Genomic DNA, 12,287 nt, shown 5'->3' on the forward strand with positions numbered 1-12,287 from the left:
TTAACGAAGGGCCGTTTTCCGGCCAGGCATATACGCACCCCGCGGAGCCACCAGGGGCTATCTAGTAGCCCCACTGTCAAACTCCTATGGCTAAGTGAAAGTGTTAAAGCATTATAGTCCGGTTGCCTCGCTTGCTACGCTATCACCTCCTTATCAGGACCAAGACGTTGGGTTAAGTGTGAACACGCGTTTTTTGTGAGCACCCCCGCATTATATGCGTGGGGGTTGAAGCCGACGGCTGCAATCTTTCAGGTTATGCACATGTATACATAAACGGCCACACAGGAGGCATCATACTACTTTCAGGCAAAAGTATAAACATAGCCTTATAAAAACTTCATAAAAGCATTATGTTTACAATGAGAATACATATCACTCAAACATAATATTTTTCGAGCACTGGGCCTCTATCAAACGAGCACCCTCGAGAACTTCCTCGAAATAGTGTTCGGCAGCCACACGGCCTATGGCCGAACCCTGCGCCGCAACAGTGGTAGCGTCCATCTCCGCCCAGTATGCTTTAACACGGGCAAGGGCCATCCGCGAGCCTTCTATGCACGCCGACCTCTTCATCGCATTAATGCGCGACACCGCATCAAGGAACTGCCGCACTAAGCTGAAATAGCTGTTCGGCTTAGGCCCTTCCGACCATAGCTGATCCACAACAGACCTCATGGCAAGTCCGGACAACCTATTCAGTTCGGCCCATTCAGCTAGCTGGTCAGTCAATGAAAGCGGACGCTCTGGAACATGGAATTGTCCAGAACAGCTTGTCCACTTCACGATCTGTCTAACCTTGGAAGTACTTGGCCGCATCGGCAGTGCTTGCCGCCAAATCCATATACGCATCTGCCGAGCTCCACAGCCGATCTAGAGGGGCATACCATGGATCTCCGAACTTCCTCCGTAACATGAAGGTTTTCCCAGCCGCAATATCCCCGGCTTCCCGCAGCTCCTCCTTCTTCGCTCTCATAGCAGAACAGGTGTCTTTGTCTGCCGCCGCGGCCTTCTCAAGGTCCGTTGCCTTCGCTCGATTTTCTTTCTCAAGGACCCGGCAACGGTCGGCAGTGTCTTTTAATTCTATGGCCATCTTGGCCATCTTCTCCTGGCTCCCACAATGTGCGGCCTTCTCGGCTTTCAACTCTTCGGCTGCCTTCAAAGCAGCTGCATTACTAATCCTCGCTTGTTCCTGGGCTCGGGCAAGTTCCGCCCGCAAGGCTTCCACGGTGGCAGCTCCATCTGCAGTCACACAATATTAAAGATACTGGCATTATGCTTCTCTTATTGTGTGGCGTTCACCGGATGATAACACTTACCCTGTGCCTCGTCCAGCCTCTTGTTAACAAGCTCGATGTCGGCGTCTGCCGCATCCAATTGCCGTTTTAATTGGGAAAACTCATTAGTCCGGCTAGCCACCGGAGCTTCCACCACCTGCACATAGAGGCAGTCTGGTTATTGCCTGGGAATACGATCCTCTGTTTGCCGCCATTCTCGATGACAACCAGAGTCTCAGGGGCTACTATCCACACAGGGCACACCTAACATGTGCAATACTATCACATATTATCTCACATACCTCAAAGCCTGCCAGTAGACTCATAAAGGCTTCATGTAATCTGCTTTCGGCGGACGAGATTCTCTCCATCACCGTACCCATCAACATAGGTGCTCTTCTGAGATGGCCGCTCGCCCCACCAACTCCCTCAGAATGTCCGACCGCACACCAGGCGGTGCTGGACTCTTCCGTATGCTCTCTTCGGGAGCCGGACACTAGGGATTTCTGGGGTCTACGGGACTATCTTCTGGCATCACCGGATCCGGAGAGGCCCTCCGTGACGACACTTCAGGGTCGCCCGCTTCTGGAGCGGAGGAGTCTGGGGGAGGCGTTTCGCTATCCATCATCTCCGGAAGAAGATCCCCCGAAGACGAACTCATTTGAGAGGGGCTGAGGCCCGAACTGCAAGATATATGCGGTGGTTGTTTTCTCAGAGGAAAAAGATAGCATACTCTTACTATTAAAATATTTTGGATCACTTACGACTCGTTGGAGGGCCGATCCCCTCGCGGACTTTGTGCGGCAAAAGAACCCCCCGAGGCAGGACCCTCTGTGGGAGACTTCTTCTCCCGTTTGGAGGCATCGGCTTCCGGATCCTCGGAAGCAGTCCTTTTCCTCCCCCGGTCGTCCTCCTTTGTGGAAACGCTCGTTCCCTCGGTCGGAGCGGGTAGCGATGGGGGCCCGCATTCGCTTGTATTATCCCCCTCGGCATCTTCCTTCAAGGGCTCCGGGCAAGGTGCGACCTCGAGCATCTTCTCCAATACCGGATTTTCCAAACCCTCAGGGAGGGGGCCAAACACCGAATCATCTTCGCCTTCGTTAGCCAGTCCTGGTCAAAAGGCAAACTCTCAAAAATAACCTCGAATAAAAGACAGTGTGTTCGGCTAGAGGATTTCTTACTTGTTCGGCGGCGCGGTTACTGCTCAGGCCCTCGTCCTCGGTGATATCCGGACATTCCACTTGTGGTCCGAAGAATGACTTGTACATCTCCTCATGCGTCAGGCCGAGGAAACCTTGAATGGCACATGGTCCCTATGGGTTGAACTCCCACAAGCGCAGGGGCCGGCGTTTGCAAGGCTGGTCTTGACGAACCAGCATAATTTGTATTACCGCAACCAAATTAAAATCTCCCTCAAAGAGATCTCGGATGCCCCTTTGCAGTATAGGCACGTCCTTGGCTGGACCCCAGCTCGGACCCCCTACTAATCCATGACATCAGTTGTGGTGGGGGGCCCGGGCGGAAAGCGGGGGCAGCCGCCCACTTAGCACTTCTAGGAGCCGTGACGTAAAACCACTCCCGTTGCCATAATTCGGACACCTCTGGAAAGGAACCTTTCGGCCATGGAGCTCCTGCCATCTTGCCTATTGAGGCACCTCCGCACGCTGCTTGTTGCCCCTCGATCATCTTCGGCTTTTCTTCAAAGGTCTTGAGCCACAGGCCAAAGTGAGGGGTAACGCGGAGGAAGGCCTCACACATGACAATAAATGTCGTGATGTGGAGAAAGGAGTCCGGGGCTAGATCGTGGAAATCTAACCCGTAATAGAACATCAAGCCCCTGACGAAAGGATCCAGAGTGAGGACTAGACCTCAAAGGAAGTGGGAGACGAAAACAACATTCTCATTGGGTTCGGGAGTAGGGACGACCTGCCCTCGAGCAGGCAGCCAATGCGAAACCTCGGCGGCCAGATATCTAGCCTCCCTCAACTTCTTAATGTCCTCTTCCGTAACGGAGGAGGGCGTCCATCGGCCTTGAAGGCTGGATCTAGACATGGTTGAAGATCCGGAGCACCTGACCTGGGCTTTGGGTGTTAGAACTCGAGGCGGGGGAAGGGTTTGATTGAGCACGGGAGGGAAAAAGCGAAAACCTTGTCCCCTTATAAAGAAGGTGAATATCAAGCATCCTCTCCGTAGCCGTTTAGGACTCACCTATAATCTAAGAGTCCTAGACACGCTTGGGCTACCCACGAACCGCATTAATGAGAATCCCGTAATTAGGGGAACACGATCTCCTCTTCGACAAGACATGTCAAGAAACCGCCTCGCATTATGTGTGGAGTTGGTTAAGAGAAACGGTTCGAATAATCACCGGGCCATGACATGACGTCATGCTGTCAAAACAAGCCAGCAAATTAGATCTGCGGAAAAATTATTCTCTCTGCGGTGGAATGTGGAACTTATTTTGCAGGGTCGGACACTATCCTCGTATTCAAAATCTTCTGTGATGTATTTGGAGAAGGAACCCGCCTAGCAATGCCGAAGACAACTGCGCGCCGGACTCATCGTCATTGAAGCCTGGTTCAGGGGATACTGAGGGAGTCCTGGATTAGGGGGTCTCCGGACAGCCGGACTATCTCCATTGGCCGGACTGTTAGACTATGAAGATACAAGATTGAAGACTTCGTCTCGTGTCCGGATGGGACTCTACTTGGCATGGAAGGCAAGCTAGGAAATACGTATATGGATATCTCCTCCTTTGTAACCGACCTTGTGTAACCCTAACCCTCTCCGGTGTCTATATAAACCGAAGGGTTATAGTTCGTAGGACAATAATCACAACATACAATCATACCGTAGGCTAGCTTCTAGGGTTTAGCCTCTCTGATCTCGTGGTAGATCTACTTTTGTAACACCCATATCAACAATATCAATCAAGCAGGACGTAGAGTTTTACCTCCATCAAGAGGGCCCGAACCTGGGTAAAATTTCATGTCCCTTGTCTCTTGTTACCATCCGGCCTAGACGCACAGTTCGGGACCCCCTACCCGAGATCCGCCGGTTTTGACACCGACACCACTCCCGGTGATGACCGTAGTTTGAGGAGTTCATGTATTCACTATGTGTTAATGCTTTGTTCCGGTTCTCTATTCAAAGGAGGCCTTAATATCCCTTAGTTTCCAATATGGACCCCGCTGCCACAGGAGGGTAGGACAAAAGATGTCATGCAAGTTCTTTTAATAAAGCACGTATGACTATTTACGGAATACATGCCTACATTATATTGATGAACTGGAGCTAGTGCCATATTGCCCTAGGTTATAACTGTCTCATGATGAATATCATCCAACAAGTCACCGACCCAATGCCTACAAACTTTTCCATATTGTTTCTCCTAAGTTACTAATGCTATCATCACTGTTACATTTGCTACAAATTACTGCTATCACTGTTACTATTACTATTACTGTTGTCACTACTATCAAAACTATCAAACTACTTTTCTACTGATCACTTTGCTACAGATAATTAATCCCCAGGTATGGTTGAATTGAAAACTCACCTACTAATACCTTCAAATATTCTTTGGCTCCCCTTTTGTCGAACCTATAAATTTGGGTTGAATACTCTACCCTCGAAAACTGTTGCGATCCCCTATACTTGTGGGTTATCAAGGGGGCACCCCAAAGACACACAAGTTAATCTTTTAGCCGTGTGCGGTGCTCCCTTCCATAGTTACACACCTTGGTCATATCGTTGTAGTGCTTAGGCAAAGCCATGCGTCGGTAACTTCATCATCACCGTCACCACACCATCGTGCTGACGGAACTCTCCCTCGGCCTCAACTAGATCAAGAGTTTGAGGGACGTCATTGAGCTGAACGTGTGCTAATCATGGAGGTGCCGTACGTTCGGTACTTGGGTCAGTTGGATCGCGAAGACGTTCGACTACATCAACCGCATTACTAAACGCTTCCGCTTTCGGTCTATGAGGTTACGTAGACACACTCTCCCCTCTAGTTGCTATGCATCTCCTAGATAGATCTTGCGTGATCATAGGTAAATTTTTTGAAATACTATGTTCCCCAACCGTGGTATCACAGCCAGGTCTATGCGTAGATGTTATATGCACGAGTAGAACACAAAGAGTTGTGGGCGATAATAGTCATACTTCTTACTAGCAATGTATTACTTTGATTCGGAAGTATTGTTGGATAAAGCGGCCCAGACCGACATTACATGACCGCGTTCATGAGACTGGTTCTATCAACGTGCTTCACACACATGTGGCTAGTGGGTGTTTGTTTCTCCATCTTTAGTTGAATCGAGTTTGATTGCGCCCGGTCCTTGTTGAAGGTTAAAACAACACGCTTGACGAAAAATCGTTGTGGTTTTGATGTGTAGGTAAGAACGGTTCTTGCTAGAATCCCGTAGTAGCCACGTAAAACTTGCACCAACAGAGTAGAGGATGTCTAACTTGTTTTTGCAGGGCATGTTGTGATGTGATATGGTCAAGACGCGATGATATAAATTGTTGTATGAGATGATCATGTTTTCTAACAGTTATCGGCAACTAGCAGGAGCCATATGGTTGTCGCTTTATTGTATGAAATTCAATCGCCATGTAATTGCTTTACTTTATCACTAAGCAGTAGTGATAGTCGTAGAAGCAATAGTTGGCGACACGACAACGATGCTACGATGGAGATCAAGGTGTCAATCCGGTGACGATGGTGATCATGACGGTGCTTTGGAGATGGAGATCCAAAGCACAAGATGATGATGGCCTTATCATATCAGTTATTTTGATTGCATGTGATGTTTATCCTTTATGCATCTTATTTTGCTTAGTACGGCGGTAGCATTATAAGATGATCTCTCACTAAATTTCAAGGTATAAGTGTTCTCCCTGAGTATGCACCGTTGTTACAGTTCGTCGTGCCGAGACACCACGTGATGATCGGGTGTGATAAGCTCTGCGTTCACATACAACGGGTGCAAGCCAGTTTTGCACATGCAGAATACTCAGGTTAAACTTGACGAGCCTAGCATATGCAGATATGGCCTTGGAACACTAAGACCGAAAGGTCGAACGTCAATCGTATAGTAGATATGATCAACATAGAGATGTTCACCATTGAAAACTACTCCACTCACGTGATGATCGGACATGGTTTAGTTGATATGAATCACGTGATCATTTAGATGACTAGAGGGATGTCTATCTAAGTGGGAGTTCTTAAGTAATATGATTAATTGAACTTGAATTTATCATGAACTTAGTCCTGATAGTATTTGCAAATTATGTTGTAGATCAATAGCTCACGTTATAGCTCCCTGTTTTTTTTATATGTTCCTAGAGAAAAATAAGTTGAAAGATGATAGTAGCAATGATGCGGACTAGATCCGTGATCTGAGGATTATCCTCATTGCTGCACAGAAGAATTATGTCCTTGATGCACCGCTAGGTGACGGACCTTTTGCAGGAGCAGATGCAGACGTTATGAATGTTTGGCAAGCTTGGTATGCTGACTACTTGATAGTTTAGTGCACCATGCTTTACGGCTTTGAACCGGGACTTCAAAAATGTTTTGAACGACATGGAGCATATGAGATGTTCCAAGTGATGAAATTGGTATTTCAGTCTCATGCCCGTGTCGAGAGGTATGAGACCTCTGACAAGTACTTTGCCTACAAGATGGAGGAGAATGGCTCAGCCAGTGAGCATGTACTCAGAATTTCTGGATACTACAATCACTTGAATCAAGTGGGAGTTAATCTTCCAGATAAGATAGTGACTGACAGAGTTCTCTAGTCACTATCACCAAGTTACTGGAACTTCGTGATGAACTATAATATGCAAGGGATAACGAAAATGATTCCCGAGCTCTTCGCAATGCTAAAATCGGCGAAGGTAGAAATCAAGAAAAAGCATCAAGTGTTGATCGTTAACAAGACCACTAGTTTCAAGAAAAGGGGCAAAGGAAAAGAAAGGTAACCTCAAGAAAGAATGGCAAGCAAGTTGCCACTCCCATGAAGAAACCCAAAGCTAGACCTCAGCCTGAAACTAAGTGCTTCTACTACAAAGGGAATGGTCACTAGAAGCAGAACTACCCCAAATACTTGGCGAATAAGGATGGCAAAGTGAACAAAAGTATATTTGATATACATGTTATTGATGTGTGTTTTACTAGTGTTTGTAGTAACCCCAGGGTATTTGATACCAGTTCAGTTGCTATGATTAGTAACTCAAAACAGGAGTTGCAAAATGAACAGAGACTAGTTAAGGGCAAGGTGACGATGTGTGTTGGAAACGATTCCAAGGTTGATAAGATCACCATCGCACACTCCTTTTACCTTCGGGATTAGTGTTGAACCTAAAATAAATGTTATTTGGTGTTTGCGTTGAGCATGAATATGATTGGATCATGTTTATTGCAATACGGTTATTCATTTAAGTCAAAGAATAATTGTTGTTCTGTTTACATGAATAAAACCTTCTATGGTCATACACTTAATATAAATGGTTTATTGAATCTCGATCATAATGATACACATATTCATAATATTGATGCCAAAAGATGCAAAGTTGATAATGATAGTGCAACATAATTGTGGCACTGCCTATTAGGTCATATTGCTGTAAAAGCGAATGAAGAAACTCCATGCGGATGGACTTTTGGAATCACTTGATTATGAATCACTTGATGCTTGCGAACCATGTCTCATGGGCAAGATGACTAAAACTCCGTTCTCCAGAACAATGGAGCAAGCCACTGACTTGTTGGAAATAATACATACTGATGTATGCGGTTCGATGAGTGATGAGGTTCGTGGCGGGTATCGTTATTTTCTGACCTTCACAGATGATTTAAGAAGATATGGGTATATCTACTTAATGAAACACAAGTCTGAAACATTTGAAAAGTTCAAAGAATTTCAGAGTGAAGTAGAGAATCATCTAACAAGAAAATAAAGTTTCTACGATCTGATCACAGAGGAGAATATTTGAGTTATGAGTTTGGCCTTCATTTAAAACAATGTGGAATAGTTTCAAAAACTCACGCCACCTGGAACACCACAGCGTAATGGTGTGTTCGAACCGTATTTTATTGAATATAGTGCTATCTATGATGTCTCTTACCGATTTACCACTATCGTTTTGGGGTTATGCATTAGAGACAGCTGCATTCACGTTAAATAGGGCACCATCTAAATCCATTGAGACGACACCATATGAACTGTGGTTTGGCAAGAAACCAAAGCTGTCGTTTCTTAAAGTTTGGGGTTGCGATGCTTAGGTGAAAAAGTTTCAAACTGATAATCTCGAACCCAAATCGGAGAAGTGCGTCTTCATAGGATACCCAAAAGAAACTGTTGGGTACACCTTGTATCACAGATCCAAAGGCAAGATATTTGTTCCTAAGAATGGATCCTTTCTAGAGAAGGAGTTTCTCTTGAAAGAAGTGAGTGGGAGGAAAGTAGAACTTGATGAGGTAATTGTACCTTCTCCTGAATTGAAAAGTAGTTCATCACAGAAATCAGTTCTAGTGATTCTTACACCAATTAGTGAGGAAGCTAATGATGATGATCATGAAACTTCAGATCAAGTTACTACCAAACCTCGTAGGTCAACAAGAGTATGGTCCGCACCAGAGTGGTACGGTAATCCTTTCTGGAAGTCATGTTAATAGACCATGACGAACCTAGGAACTATGAGGAAGCGATGACGAGCCCAGATTCCACGAAATGGCTTGAGGCCATGAAATTTGAAATATAATCCATGTATGAGAACAAAGTATGGACTTTGGTGGACTTTCCTGATGGTCAGCAAGCCATTAAGAATAAATGGATCTTCAAGAGGAAGACGGATGTTGATAGTAGTGTTACTATCTACAAAGCTCGACTTGTCGAAAAGGTTTTTTTCAAGTTCAAAGTGTTGATTACAATGAGATTTTCTCACTCATATCGGTGCTTCCAGTCTGTCCGATTGATGTTAGCAATTGCCATATTTTTATGAAATCTGACAAATGGATGTCAAAACTACATTCCTTAATGGATTTATTAAAGAAGAGTTGTATATGATACAACTAGAAGGTTTTTGTCAATCCTAAAGGTGCTAACAAAATGTGCAAGCTCCAGCGATTCATCTATGGACTGGTGCAAGCATCTCCGAGTTGGAATATATGCTTTTATGAGTTGATCAAAGCATATAGTTTTATCCAGACTTGCGGTGAACCCTGTATTTACAAGAAAGTGAGTGGGAGCACTAAAACCTTTCTGATAACTATTTGTGCACTGGTGCGCGTCGGTCCTAAACAAACGGTTTTTAACCCCTTTCCGCGACGGCATTTGGAACCGTCGCCAAGTGAGTGTGTGCGATAGGGTGTCCTTACCACACGACCCAGAGATCGTTGGGGATAGGCCCTCCTAGGACCCAGGTTGGGGCCGTGTGCGATCGGGCGAGGCATCGAAACCCAGTCATTTCCGTAGGTATGAACATCCCACACGGTAATCCAAGAAAATCATTTTCGTAGCTATGTACATCCCATACGGTGAATCCCAGAAAATCATTTCCGTTCGTATGTATATCACACACAGTCAATCCAAGGACTACGTTTCCGTTCTTATGTACATCCCACACAGTCAATCCAAGGAAAACATTTCCGTTCGAATGTACATCCCACACGGTTTTATGTATACACTCGTGTGTGAAAGGTGTAACTATCACACACGGTCTGCCTTGGTTAACTATTTGCTTTCATTAACTACATCACACACGATTTGATGTAGAAAACTGTGTGGCATTGGGTTATCCATCACAAGCGCTTTTACTGTCAGAACCGTTTGCATAGTTCCATGACCATCTGTTCTCTTTTTATTTTTGCCTGTAATTTATTATTCTAATTGGAAATTTTGAAATACAAAACGTGCAATTCAAATTCTCAGCACAATGGTTCAACAATGAATCCATAAATAAAGTTGCTAGTACAATATGTTCAGTAATTACAAGATTAGGCGGCAATTAACTATGATGTACCACAGTATTTAAAGGCGGTAAAGGTGAAGAGACAAGTGTAAATCATTTTGACTACAGACAGTGTTGAAGAAGCTGAATGCCCATAATGTGCCTTCTTGCATGCCATAGGCACGAACCACTTTTGTCCAACCCCTTGTGACGATCGCCCGCCCATCCTTCACCGCCTTCAGGAAGACTTCTAGAGCATTATCATGGTAGCATGAATTATATACTTTAACCTTAGTTGCCTCCACTCCGGTCATGTAGTTTGCAAGGTAATCGTCAGTAAATAGCTTTGGAAACCACTGAAAAGAGAAAAATATCAGATACTAAGGTCTAATAGAGTAACTTGTTGTGGGCAGGGGGAAAGGCAACACATTACTTACCATCCTAAAGTTCACTGTTGTCTCCGACAAAGTGTAAATAAAGAGCTTAACTCCAATCACCCGTTTCTTTCGCCTAACAATCTTTCTTAGTTTCCTCACTTGACGCTTGTTCATGAATATCTCATTGCCCCATACACAAAAGGGATCGAAGTGTGGATCAGTACCGCTCATATATGTACCTACAAGCAACCGGTAAATGTTAGAAGCTAAACTGAGATTGCACAAATGATGTAAAATGCAACTACCTATGTTCCTAAGTACAAGTATTTTTTTGAGATTTCAATATGAACTACATACGGATGTATATAGAATTATAGATATAGTTTAGATTAGAATCTAGATTCACTCATTTTTCTCCTTATGTAGTCTATATTGGAATCTCTAAAAATACTTTTATTTAGGAATAGATGGTGTATAAGACATGGGATGCAGCTAACCTCGACGGCAAACAACAGCATCACCCATTGTAGCCCTGTGTAAGTACATGGAAAGCCAATGTTAACTGCAACGGGGTTAACATCCACCAAAAAAGCAAATGGTAATAAAACGGCAGCATCTGTAGTGATATCTTCATTTCGAAAGAGTAGCACGGTAGCAAAGGGATGGGTTAAAAAATGGATACGACTGTTAATTTCAACAGTCTTAACAACATCCTAATTCATGTTTTGTAAGTTTGTAGCCATTGAAATACAACTCTTTAAAAATGGATACAATTGTTAATTGCAACAGGCTTAATGGCCATTGAAACCAGTACTGATAAAAATGCAATTGGCAGAGTTAAACATCACATGGCAGGTATTGCTAGAGCAGATAATGGCCCAGTTGTCTATGAAAAGGTAGGGAAAATAGCTCAAACGTGTTAGGCATGTTTACTACAACATGCTTAATACATCGACAGTACAAAACATAGCCATTAATTGCAACTGGTATTGGTAAGATTGAACTGGTGGGTACATACTTGGTAAGTCCTGAGAGGTAGTTGCTAGGGCACTTCATCTTGGCTAGAGCCCGCCCAAAGTCAGCGGCGACGGAGGCGAGCTGTTCCTCCGGGTCAAAGTGTGGATCAGTGCCACTGACATGTGTACCTACAGGCAACCAGTAAATGGTAGAAGTTAAACTGCAATTGCACAAATCATGTGAAATACTATAAGACATGGGATGCAGTTCACCTCGGCGACAAACAAAAGCATCGGCCGTTATGACCTTGTGTAAGTACATGGACAGGCATGTTAAGTACAACAGGGTTAGCATCCACTAAAAATAGCAAATTTGCAGCATCTCTAGTGATATCCTAAGTCATGTATTGTAAGTTTGTTGCTGGTATTGGTGAAATTGAGATGGACACGGAAATATTTCAACATCACACAATGTGTAGTGCTGAAATAAACAAGGCATGAACATGCTTAATACATCAACCGTACAAATCATAGCCGTTGCAAGTGGTATTGGTAAGATTTAGCTGGTCAGACCTTACTTGTTAAGTCCTGGGGGTAGTCGGTGGGGGACTTCATCTGGGCCAGAGCCTGCACCATGTCGGCGGCAGCGGCGGAGGCGAGGTGTTCCTCCGGGTCAACACGCACAACGACCATCGCGCCATGGACCGCCATCAGCT

The sequence above is a fragment of the Triticum dicoccoides genome, chromosome 7A, assembly GCF_002162155.2.
Source record: "Triticum dicoccoides isolate Atlit2015 ecotype Zavitan chromosome 7A, WEW_v2.0, whole genome shotgun sequence".
In the NCBI taxonomy this organism is placed as follows: Eukaryota; Viridiplantae; Streptophyta; class Magnoliopsida; order Poales; family Poaceae; genus Triticum; species Triticum dicoccoides.